We start from the raw sequence: 12,320 nt of genomic DNA on the forward strand, positions 1-12,320 counted from the left end.
TGTCTTCCGGTTTTAATAAGATCCCGCTGACACTCGTACGGCGTTTTTATTCTTCCGTTCGAGATTACGTTCGCTGGCTGCGAGATTTTTACGGGGAGAACTCGCGCGGTGAACTTACGAACTCCTTTAGAAAGTGGAGACTTCTTGGCAAACCGATGTATTCGTTGCAACGTAATCGTTCGATGTTTACTATAATTATGCGATATTTCTCGTCTGTAATTACTCGACATTTATTCCCTTTAATTATACGATATTCGATGGCGATTACACGGTACGTTAGCGACAGCTTGATTTTGAGGGAAATCGAAGGCAACGGCCGGACGCTACTCCGCTTTCGGTTAATTTATGGCAGGGTCAGGGGTTCGCGTAGCCCCTCGAGGCTGTAGTTCCGTCGATGGACATAACCCCGGATGCGGTGTCTGTCAGCTCGAAGTTGCCCGGGGTCTCGATGGGGCGTACTCGTTGACACATGTTTGGAAAGTCGAGAATCGTTAAGCATTATTGGTGGCCCGAACAAAGACAGTTTTCACGAGAGGTCCGGCTACGGGGCGGGGAAGGCAAGGGTGCGTTCCGCTGAGAGGACTGTGCTCGGGTTAGAATCGTCGAGGGACAAATTACAATTAAAACTATTATTTTTTGCAATTTCCAATGCGGTAAATAGAATCTATCGATTATTTCAGAAACCGCGATAAAGCGTGGCGAAGCGGATTACAACAACGTCGAGACGAAAAGTTGCGTCAGAAATAATAATCGATCGAGTAATAATTGGCTGTTCGAACGGCAGAAACTCGGGAACATCTAGTCGTTGATATCGCATCCCCGGCGGAGATCCGAGTCCTGGAATAGGAAGAAGACGGCGACGGGATCGTCTTTTCGCAATAAAATTCATTCCCCGAGATTAATCGGGAATCCACTTGGTCCGAGGTAATCCCCGCAGGGGTTTCGGTTGCGGAGGAAGATCCGTGGGGTGAACAGAGGGGGAGAATAAAGGGGGGGAGAGAGAGGAGCGGGTTCTCGTGGGAGTGGGTGTGCGCGACCCAATTCCCGGACGGTGCGGCGCGGCGCGGAGCGGCGGTGTATCGGTAATTTAAGATCGATAAACCTCGATCTATCGGCGCTATCCGGTTACGACGGCGGGGATTAAAAATTATATAGGCATTCACGGTTAAATCCCTTCTTGCGGAGAAATAATACGGGAATCGGTGGAACACGAGAGCCTCGATCGAATATTAAGTTTCCCGGAGCGAGCCCGAATGTGCTTGATATTCGACGAAAAAAGTGGATTAAAAATATTATGTTCCGCGATATTATACCGCGCGGCGGCCTTAGCCGGGCTGTCCCAGAGTTTGCCAGCAGTCCTCGGAGCCCGGGCCCGGGTTAAGTTCGAAATCCTCTTTGCGAGCTTTTTCACGGTTTTACGTTTCATAAACACGACGCACCGCGCGCCCCGTTCCCTGCGACGCCGGCCACGCCGGCCACGTTAGCGGGGCGCGACGTCCGCGGGCCGATTCGACGGGGTTGGAGAGCGGAGGAGGCGAACAGGGAACGAAAGGGCTTATCATATTTTCGTGGCTGCGGGACAAATCCTTAAATCTTGTTTACAAGCAAATTCCACAATACCGGGTGTAAGGGATTTAACAGGACTCGTGGCCGATCTTCGCGAAAGCCTCCTTTAAAGTGTTATTTACTGCGGAAGGATTATTCGCCGGGTCGGGATCGGACAGGGGAAACGCCATTGTCGCGGGGCGTATGCCAAACTCGTTCTTTACAAGCTCGCAAAGCGCGAATTATTCTAATGCGATGGATCGGCCCCCGGGGGACCGGGGACGGTGGCTCGCGGAACGCCACGTGCACGACGGATGCGCGCACCGTGGTAGTATAGGTGTCGCGTCGTTTCCATGGAAATAAGGAATTTTTTAATCCCTTTACGGTGAGCGTCGTTTTCGGTGCTAAAACGCCGGCGTTGATGCCGAATCAAAAGATACGTGTTTTATAGGATTTCTTTAAGCAACTGCGTCGTAAATTGTCGCATTTCAATGCGGCCCGTCGTACGCGCATGCCTCGTTCCTCAGGATAGAAGTTTTTTTCGCCCGTCTGATTAGCTTCGGACAAAATGAAAGTCGCGCCTCTTTCATTACCATGATCCTACATCCTGGGACGCGAACATATTCTACCGTCGACTAACATTCTGTCGCAGCTACTTACCAGTCACCGCTAAACGTTCGCCGAGCAGCAGAAAGATGCCCCGTTCTACTCCGCGACTCGAACGTTCGTTCGCGAACGCTTGGCCCGTTCGCCGAAATTACTTCGACGCCGCCGGATAAGGCGGACGGTGTGCTTCTCGATTAAAACGATAAAAATGCGTCGATCGTCGCGCAATTGAAATTCCAAAGTTCCTCGAGCGAACCGCAGCGATTCAGGCGTGCCGTCGCCACCTTTGTATAAAACGTCGGGCCAACTCGATGCTAGTTACCTGCGAAGCGAACGGAGAATCTATTTTGCGATAAATCGAGTTGGCTCGAACGTGGGCCGAGATTGGTTGGTCCCGACCGAGAGATGGCACCCCCTTTTTCTGCTCCCAGCGGGGTGTATTCTGGCCAGCGAAGCGTCTCCTAACAGGATTACTATGACGCGATTGTATACGCGTCAAGGAAATAGACCGGCATTGTGGATCTCGACGACTCAGATTGGACGTCGGCCAGACTGAAAATTAGGAATGCGGCCCTTTCAGTTCTGTATGTTAAATATTTCTTGTGCCGTCGCGTCGTTCGCCGGGGCACATCTGCTCCCGCCCCCGCCAGATGTAGATTACGTAACCGTGTAAAGAATATCGTTCCTTTATCCGCTCTCGAATAGATAGGCGACAAATTGTCGCTGTTCGCGAGGTTCTTCCTTCTTGAAATTTCATGCGAGATACTCGCTCGGATTATGTTCGAGGATATTTTGTTATTTAAATCGAATAGACTTTTACGTAGACTCTTACGAAGTTAAATCTTTGGCCATCTCGATTTTCTTCGAAGTCGTAATTTTAACAGTTAATATATTGCTACTTGGAAGGTTCTAGATTCTAGAAATTTTATTTTTTTGTTCAGCGATCCGGTACTCGTTTAATTGTTCAAATGGGACTTGGAAGGAAGTTTCACTCGAGAGACCGTGACTATTTCAACTCGAATAAAACAATTTCCAGGACTGTTCGTTTAGATTTATGAAGCATCCAATGTGCTGAAAATTGTACCAGCTATTGGACTATCTGCTATCAGCATCGCGAAAGGCCGGCAAAACTTTCTCGAGACAATGTCCCACCCCGAGCGCAGAAAATACGCAATCTACCGAGCAATATCCCGTGCACCTTCGAAGGTAGACAACGCTTCCATTAACAGGGTTGCGACGAGAGCGCGGCTGTCGCGGGTGCGGATAAACGACTGGCAATTTCCGGCGCATTTATATCTCCGACGTGCCCTCAATCCTTCGTTTCGGGCTGCTTAAAGGCGGACGCGACAAATGGGGTGGTCGATGTCGGGTGTCTCGGCGGTTGGCGCGTGTTCGCTCGCATATTCGTTCGCACGAGGCGACGCCCGGCTATCATCCCCTATCAACGCATACCCGAACTGAAAAATCACGTCGGCTTTATCGCGACGCCTCCGCCGCGACTAAATCAAGCGTGCGTTCCCTGTGCGAAGCGGTTGCCGTTGAAACGCGTGTTTGTCTCGTCGCGGTGGCGTCGAGCCGGCCTGTCGTCGTGCACCGGAAAGGCTCGGCCCTGGATCCAAAGGATAAATTGCCTAAGTCACGGAGAAAAATGGGGAAATTATTCCGGGCCCCCTTAAAACGCCTTAGGTGCGAGGCGGACCCTCCTGTCTCCCTCTCCCTCTTTCACGTTTACAGATTTCTTGACCGTGGAAAGCTTGCTGCTTTCGTTCGAGGGGAAGAACCTAATTCAGAGAGTACAAATGTATCCTTCTGTCTGCTTTCTTCATTCTAAAAAATTATCAAAACAGGTTTCACAATTTGTCGATGGAAATTCTGAAGCAAGATCGTGCGAGGTTATATCCTGTGATCTTGTATGCAGCTGTTTTTGGAAGAAGGAATATAGCGATAGTTTGTATCTTAAAATTATAGAAACTACAAAGGGTCGCAGTCTTGCAAGGAACGACGGAATAAATCTCTTCGTGCAAGCGCAGGTTATGATAAAATGTAGAAAACTGTCTGAACGCGAAAGTCTCGTAAAATTCTTACACAGCGACACATATGGGACACTTGGGTGCTGAGTAAGTCTAGCATCGAATCGAGATATTGAATAACGTTCGGGTCCGACAAACCGAAAGACTTCCAAAACGTGTTCATACTCGTTCGATGTCACGATTCGTTCGAAAACGCCGGCAAAAATGACGCAGCGGAAAGAAACCGACCGCGAACCATCGGCGACAGGGTGTCGAGGCTGATCTTCGTCGAAACGAACGTCCGAGGTTCGCGTGTCGCCCAGGATCGTTGTGTAACAACATTCGGAGTAAGTTGTACGACAAATGTCGAACGAAGGCTCGAACTAAGTGAACCGTGAATCGATGGGATCACAGTTTGCGAGCCGCCCGGTCAGGATTTCCTCCTGGTGGCGAACGTTTTCCCATTGTCCGCGGAACACCTTGGCCTCGGACCTCATACCGCGACATTGTGCAACTGCGAGAACCTGGGAGCCGGGGGTGCGCGGATCTTTGCTTTTCGAAGATTGAATGCGTGGGTGGCGGAGTCACGCGACGGACGAAAACTCGGAATCCGGTCTAATAAGGCGTCCCGACGTTGCAGCATGCCTCGTTAAATTTCTCGATCCGAGAGGTGGTCTTTCAGAAAAATATCTGCCTCGTTCTTTTCATCGCACAATGGCGGATCGTTCGACGACAGCTCGCGATTACGTTTCAATTCGAGAACATTTTAGTTTTATCGAATATAAATATAAATATGTCGAGGAATATGATCGTTGTCCGTATTAAAGTTTCGTCTTTCTACGGTTTTGAACATCGTTTCGAGAAACGATACAGCAACTTTTAGCGTCGCCTCGGAGCCGTCGTTCCACCGCAAAGGGTTAATAAAATTATATTCGAGCGAATAAAAATACACGACCTTTTAATTACGTGTTCGAGTGCGCGCGATCGAGCAGATCGATGGCCGATCGAGCAAAATCAATTATATCCGATCCAGATAAGCAGATTGCAGAGTGGCCGAGCGTAGAGCGAATTGATACGATTCTGGCCAGGAGTTTCGTTTGCCGTATAAAAGAAAATCGAGCAAAGAGAGCCGTGATCCCCGAACAAGATCCGTCGGGGCCCAGCTGCTTGTGTCGGAGCTGTTCCGTAACAATCATTAACAGGGCGCGGGTTAATTAGAATTTCAAATCGTCGTCGTCCGCACCGCCATAAACAATTCGTGTCTCGCTCGGGGGCCCTTTGGTGAACGCTAATATCCAAAATCGAAGCGGCAGGCTCGCGCGTGCACCATACGACGATACACCGAATACACCATACACGCTCGCTTTCCGCTCTCCGCACTCCGCGCTCCGCTCTCGGCGCGGCGACTACGCTCGGCGTGCTCGTTCATCCGCTCGGTCCGCTTCGGCGGTGTGCGTTCTCCGCGTCATTTACAAGCGGCAAGTGGCCCGTCGTAAATTCGACCTCGTATCGCCGGCTGGGATCGTATTTATCTAACAAATAATTATTCCCGATTATCTCGCGAGTGATGCATGCCTCGGCAAACAGAGATCAAAGATACGGCGGCCGACATCACCGTGGGCCTTTGTTTAACGCTTAAACCAAGCCGAAAGGCAACGGTCAACAATTTTCGCCTTTATTTACGACGTGGTGGGCGCCCGTGGACCGACGCACACGCGCGCGAAACCCTCCGGGTGCGTGGGTGTTGATGCAAGGGTTAGAGCGCGCCTATTACCAAAGCTGCCTTCGGGGGGTGGACTACCCCGACGCCCGGTGCAATCAAATTTTAGAGTTATTGCCGTGTGACTGCACGTGTTCCTATTCGTGGGGTCCGGGTCGAGCGGCCGGCTTCGAATAAACGCGGTTTCGACGTCCTCCTCCGGCCCTCCGCCGTCTATGCGGGCTTTTTAGCCGCGTCTGCGAACGGACCGACGTTTACGGTGGCGAGGTCGCTCGCACCCTTTCGTTTTGCAAAGATCTAGCCCGTTAACTGGTCCGCGAAATAACTCGTCGAACTCGAAGCTAATTTAGAAACCGACGCTTTAATACGGACCACCTGGTACAGAATAGCTTGTACCTAAGAAAAGGTGAAATCTCGCTCCTGTCTTCGGACAACCCGCATTATTTTTTAGCAATTTAGAGAAAAAATTGTTGAAAGCGAAGACTTCGTTGCTTGAAACGAGCACAGTAGATTCCAATGAAAGCAAATGCTAATGACAGTAAGGCGTAAGAGGAGCAGAGGATGTCGAACAATTGTGAAAACAAGACCAGCTGTCACAACGGCGCGTTGACAATGAGAGTTCGATGATCATTAATCATTTCACGTTCCCGGTGAGCACGAAGTGTGAATCGTTGAGAAGGGTGAATTCCCACTGATGGACTTAACACGCGGTACAGGTCAATTTTTTTCTCCGAACGCCTAAAGAAACATTCCATGCTTTACTTCCTGATGCGATTAATCAGTCTTCTCCGGCATCGAGGAAATCCTTGTTGAACCTGCATTTTTTGTCAGAGTAGAAACAACATTTTCCGTTGCGCGACGTTGACAATACTTTCCCGTTCCTCCGCGATACACGCTTAGATATTAAAACGCAGCGTGCGAGAAATCCTTTCGAGAGCTTCGTCGAAAGCCAAGGGATCGTCTTAATTTCAAGATTAGGAATCGAAACGGTGCGCGCATCCTCTCCGACGCTACGGAACATTGGCGCGAAATCCTTCTCCAATAACGAATAATCGAAGATCCGTTCCGAGCGATCCTCGATCACGAGTGCGTGCCTCGCAGCTCCTGCATCGACAGAACTTCGAACGAAGCCAATACACGTGATTCCGATGGCGCGTCGCGATACCGAGAAATAGCAGCAGCCTACCACCGTCGAATCGGCCTCGCCATTAAACCCGTAGCAGATATCTCTTGAATCCCCGTCGACTAAAATCCAGAAAACAACCACGAACGCGCATCTCGCGCGAACGAAATCTCATCTCGGGCCTCGCCGTGCGTAGAGAGCATGGCCGCGCCGCGCCGCTATCTCTCGGAAACCCGGCTTCCGTTCTCACGTGCGATGATCACGGTGTTAGCCAGGTGGATCTGCGTCGCTCGAGTGAAAAGGTCTGTTAATTTCAGCGATGGTTGATCAGGCAGCCGTGCGCGAAATGTAAACTAGCGCGAGGCAACACGGCCCGCTCTCGTCTGCTCTGCTCCGCTCCGCTCTGCTCCACTCTGCTCGGCGCGGCGGTGCGTTAATTAAGACGCCGACACCGCGAGCCGCGGCGTTGATTTAAACGTGCAATAACTCACGGCTGCTCTTCGGGCTACCTAGCCGTGAGAAATCCTCTCCTCTGGCCCCGCGCGTAGCCGGAATACGTTTCACAATTTACATTTCATAACGTGTAAGGGAGCGGATCGGCGCGGCTCGGCTCGGCGTACGCGGCCGATCGCGCGGACGCGCGTAAAGCATCGACCGAAGCGATACACGCGATGCACCGGGTTGCGCGAGATGCTGCTGGAAGATCCAGAGATCCACCCGAGCCCGAGAGCAGTGGATTGGGTGCCGCATCGAGAGGGTGCGGATCGATCAGAGTTCGTTACGCAAGCGTCGGCGAGCGAACGGCACGCAAGCGGACGTAGTGCTCTCGCCTCCATTCGCGGATCGATCCGCGTTACTTTTCCGTATTCGCGAGCGATCCGTGCACCGCGAGCGCGTCAACTTCTTGCCGATGTTGCGCCGATGGGAACAACGTAATTATGGATGCGCCGTAATTGCTCGTTTCGCGGCGAGGCGGCTCGCATCGATCGCGGAACGAGTTCCAGGGTAAAAGTGAAACTGTTCCGCTGTTACGGGCTGGATTCTGCTCGCGCGAAACATTTTCTGCGGCAATTCTAAGATATAGGAGCTAAACGAGGAGCTAAAAATGACAACGATTATACATCGTGTAGGCGGTCAATCTTGTATTTAGATAAACGAATGACTCTTTGGTTGTTGATCTTGCGATCTAAACATATATTACGTACACACGTGTTTGTTAATGTCCGAAGAAAAATATCGAGTAAAAATAACGTCGAACGACGCGTTGAAAGCACTCGAGTCTCGAGGAAGTCTGTCCGCGGATCGTAATTTGCAGGATTTTTCAAACGAACCGCGTCATCTTGTCGCATAAATTGATTCCCGGTATCGTTATCGTAATTGGTCCTAGAGACGAGATCGTTGAAAAGTTAACGATTTACTGTAACGATTCGAGGAAACGATCCACGTAGAGTACTCCTTGCAGCAGCCGTTTGAAAGGATGGTTTGTACTTTACTCGAGCAGCGATTGTTAGATCGTTAAACCTTTTTGAAAAATATTCGCGTTCGAGGAGCTTGGAAACTTGGACAGCCAGTCTCGGTTGTCGGGATCACCCTGTATACCGGCGTTCTTACCCGATGGACGAGTACCATGGTTAAATTATCCGTTCGTGCTTATTAAGGAGAGATACTGCTGCTCTTTGCGACCAATGCAATTTTGTAATTACAGCGAATCGCTTGATGCTAGACTGTCAAAAGCATGAAACGAGCAGGTTCGTTATCCTTTCTCGATCGCTTCCACTGATAAGGAATTAATAAATTGCTGAATAAATTAGCGTGCAGGGTGCGTCGCGGTTCTTCCGTTCCATTTTCATCGAGTCAATCGTTGCATCGAACTTTTGAACGCACAATTTTCCTCGACTGTATTTTGGAGAAGGATAGACCGCGGGTAGCTTCGAATTTGCAGATATTGTCACGATTTTCACAGAGAAAACAACGCGACGTCTGTTTTCCATATTTCATAGAGTCCGAAACGAACGAATTCGCTCGTCGAGATAGGTGCGTATTCCTCGGGCATCGGCCGACGAGCAACTCCTACAGAAATCATGCTCGAAGCTCCGCTTAATGGAACAAGCAACTACAAAATAATAATCGCGGGTAATAGCATTTACTTTCGGATTGTTCGCCATTAACCGGTAGAGAGCAAGCGAGAGCGTTTAAAGGCCGGCTCGGCCGGCGGCGTCCGATGTTCCCTTTAATCAGGCCGTGTACAAAACACACAGCTCCATTTCGACAGATTCAATTACATCCGGCGAAAGAGGCGAGCACACAACGCCGCGCCATGCCGCACCACCTTCGCAACAGTTATCCCTCGGTCTCATTCGCCAGACGTCCTTCACTCTCCCCGTGGAGTCTGCAAACAAGAGTGGCCGGGCTGGCAAATAAACTACCAGGAACGTATTACTTTCCATCGTTTTGGCCGGTCGGAAACAATCCACACGCAAATCGTCCGAGTTTCACGCGTCCGTCCGCCGGCCCGGTGCACCGTGTCGTACATCAACGTCCCGCAAGAGGTGGGCGGACGTCGCGTCAGCCGTTGACGCCCCGCGAAATTGAATCTAAGGCTAAGGGACCAAGGGCTCTGGGGGCCCCTCTCGCCACCCCAGGGCCCGGGCTCGCTGCAGGGAGGTCGCAAATCATCACCTCGCTACATTTACAACGTTAGATAGCCCAAGATTACGGTCGTTCGGTTTTCAAGCCTGAGAGGAGACGAGGAATCCCATCCGGCCTCATCCCCTCCTGGACAGTTCGCACCGGGCTTGCTGCCCTTCTCGAAAACTATATCGAATCCTTCCGACGATCGCTCGAGATCGGAGCCTCGACTTCTTCTTCTTTCGACGAGGCGTTATCGAACCGGAACCTCGACGGGAGGGGAATATTTTTAGAACCCTGTTACTCGAACGTAAATGCTGCTGCACAATTGACATAATAAATTCAATCGGATGATCGCGCATTAACATAACGGAACGCGGTGCAGAGAACGAGAACATCGTTGCATCGAGACTCGCGTAATAATCCACCTGTTGTAAAATCGTGAAAGGCATTCCTCGGAGATTAAAGACGGTTAATCGTACGATAGGAACAAAGTAATTCTTCTTACAGGGTAAAGGTCGCGGGGCTATTTGCCTACTTAACGAGCCGATGATTATAGGGACTCGGAGGTGCATGCGAGGAGTCGTCGTGTCTCTGTTGAAGAGAAGATCGCCGCGCCGCGCCGGTTCGAATGCATATTATCGCCGGCGACGCCCACCCACCTGCCTCGCGTTTTCATTTGCGTATTGTTTCGCTCGGACAGTCGGGCTTGATTGAGTGCTTAACGGTGACAGGGGTCGGGCCCGGAGAGATCATTGAAATGCTGCGCGCGGATTGTCGGTAATGCGATGTGGACGCCGTTGGTATGGGGCACTGTCGACTTCGATGCCAGCGGATTTTCATCTTGTTCCTGCCGTGTAATTGTTTCTGCGAACGGCGGCCATTTATCTGGGCGGCTATGGAAAACGTGTGTGGGCTTCGACTTCGGCTTGGGCTTCGGCTTCGGCTTCGGCTTGCCGGCGGGATTTGAAACCGCGCGGTGACAATTGCGCCGGCTGATTGCGGATTGATCGTGGACGCGGTGTGTGTGGGCTAGTTGGCTATTCATTTCAGGCCGTACGTTCGACACTGGAGGAGCGAATTGGATCGCCAGATATCGGAGACCTAAGAATTCGTTGGATTCGTGTCGGCCGTATCGTTCGATTCGGAAGCGTGCAATGGATTTCAGAAACGTCTTCGTGGTCGATGCCGTTGGTCTGAAATACTTATTCTGCACTCGTTGCTGCAGATTTTACGAAATGCTGCAAAATTCTGCACTCGTTGCTGCGTTCATGACAAAAATGGGTGGATAGATCGAATGGCTTCGAGAACGTCGACGTACCAAAATGGAGCTAAGGATGTTTTCTTTTCCTACATGAAATCGTCGAAAAGAATTATACCAGGCTTTGTTCCTCGATGTAATTAGTTGGCTCGCAAAGTTGCTGCGTGGAATGAATTTTCTGCGAAGGAAAATAATCAACTGTTTCGTATGTATATCGAACGGCTCGGATTAGAGCGAAGTTCCCCTCGATCGATCCCAGTGTTCGGTAAACGAATTCCAGAACGGATGCTATCGGCTTTAAAGTCGCGCTCTCCCTCTCCTTATTCTTAAGCCGTTTCTACGTTTTTACATTCTCGACGAAACCCCCGCGCCTTTGTGCCTGTTTATTACGCTCGCCTCCCAAATGATGTCATTAGATATACTTAGGCGAGACTTTATCGCCGTCTTTTACGCCGGTCGAGCAGCTCCCGTGGAACGGATCCGTGTTCGCGTTCGCGTTCACGTTCGCGTTCGCGTTCACGTTCACGACTCATCGGTTATTACTCCGAAATTCGTTTCCTTCTCGATGCCGAACGGGATCTCGCGGCCACGTAAGAACCGGCCATCTTTTTATTGGCCCGCTCACACGAACGGGCCATTTCGCGGGAGTTTTTTCCCTGCGAAATACGTCGTCCCCGCGGGCGCACACACGCCTTTATGATAATCTCCCGAACGATGTGAACTCCTCAAAGATGAGAGATCGTATCGAGCCGTTTGCGAAACGCGCGGATCAGGCCTCGTGGGCGTTGTTACCGCGATGCGCCACGTGATCGTCTTTTTATCGCTATCACAGTCCGCTTGCTCGATACGGCGTTATTGGCAGCAGATATCCGCCGAGAATCGCGCGTCTCTTACCAAATTTCACGGATCTCGACTGTTTTCACCTTACGATTAATTCTGCAATTTATTAGATCCTTCTAACGTGATCTGTGCGCGTTTGGTAGTTGAGATCTTGCGATTAAACAGCAGAATTTTGTAGAAATTAATTCAACGCAGATATCTTGTCGAATTTAGAGTTTATTTTAGCGATTTTTCGTTTCAGAAGCTCGAAAGGCGTAGATTGATTGGAACAAGTATTAACAAAAATTAGACACCCTCCTCGTGAGACAGTTCCTCGATCCACAAAAGGCCAAGAAATATCTCGACAGTGTATCGCGTTTAAAGTTTGATCGTCAAATAGAAAATCGAGTTCTGAAAAATAAAAAACATTTAGTTGACGAGTGCCGTACTCGTTGCATCTCTTAACGGATAAACATTGTCAAATGTTGCAAAAATAAATCTGGCCCATGGGGGGATCGAACCCGCGACCTTCGCGTTATTAGCACGACGCTCTAACCAACTGAGCTAATGGGCCGACATCTAGAGCTACCGTTGTTGCTTATTTGTTGC

General features: G+C 50.4%; 1 non-coding gene across 1 annotated transcript; it reads right to left on the reverse strand.

Annotated features, from left to right (window-relative positions):
* Window positions 1-12,211: 12,211 nt before the first annotated feature.
* Window positions 12,212-12,285, reverse strand: TRNAI-AAU (transfer RNA isoleucine (anticodon AAU)). Its single transcript has one exon. It is a non-coding gene; the product is annotated as a tRNA-Ile (tRNA).
* Between the last annotated feature and the right edge of the window lie 35 nt (window positions 12,286-12,320).

Source organism: Megalopta genalis, chromosome 4, assembly GCF_051020955.1.
Source record: "Megalopta genalis isolate 19385.01 chromosome 4, iyMegGena1_principal, whole genome shotgun sequence".
In the NCBI taxonomy this organism is placed as follows: domain Eukaryota; kingdom Metazoa; phylum Arthropoda; class Insecta; order Hymenoptera; family Halictidae; genus Megalopta; species Megalopta genalis.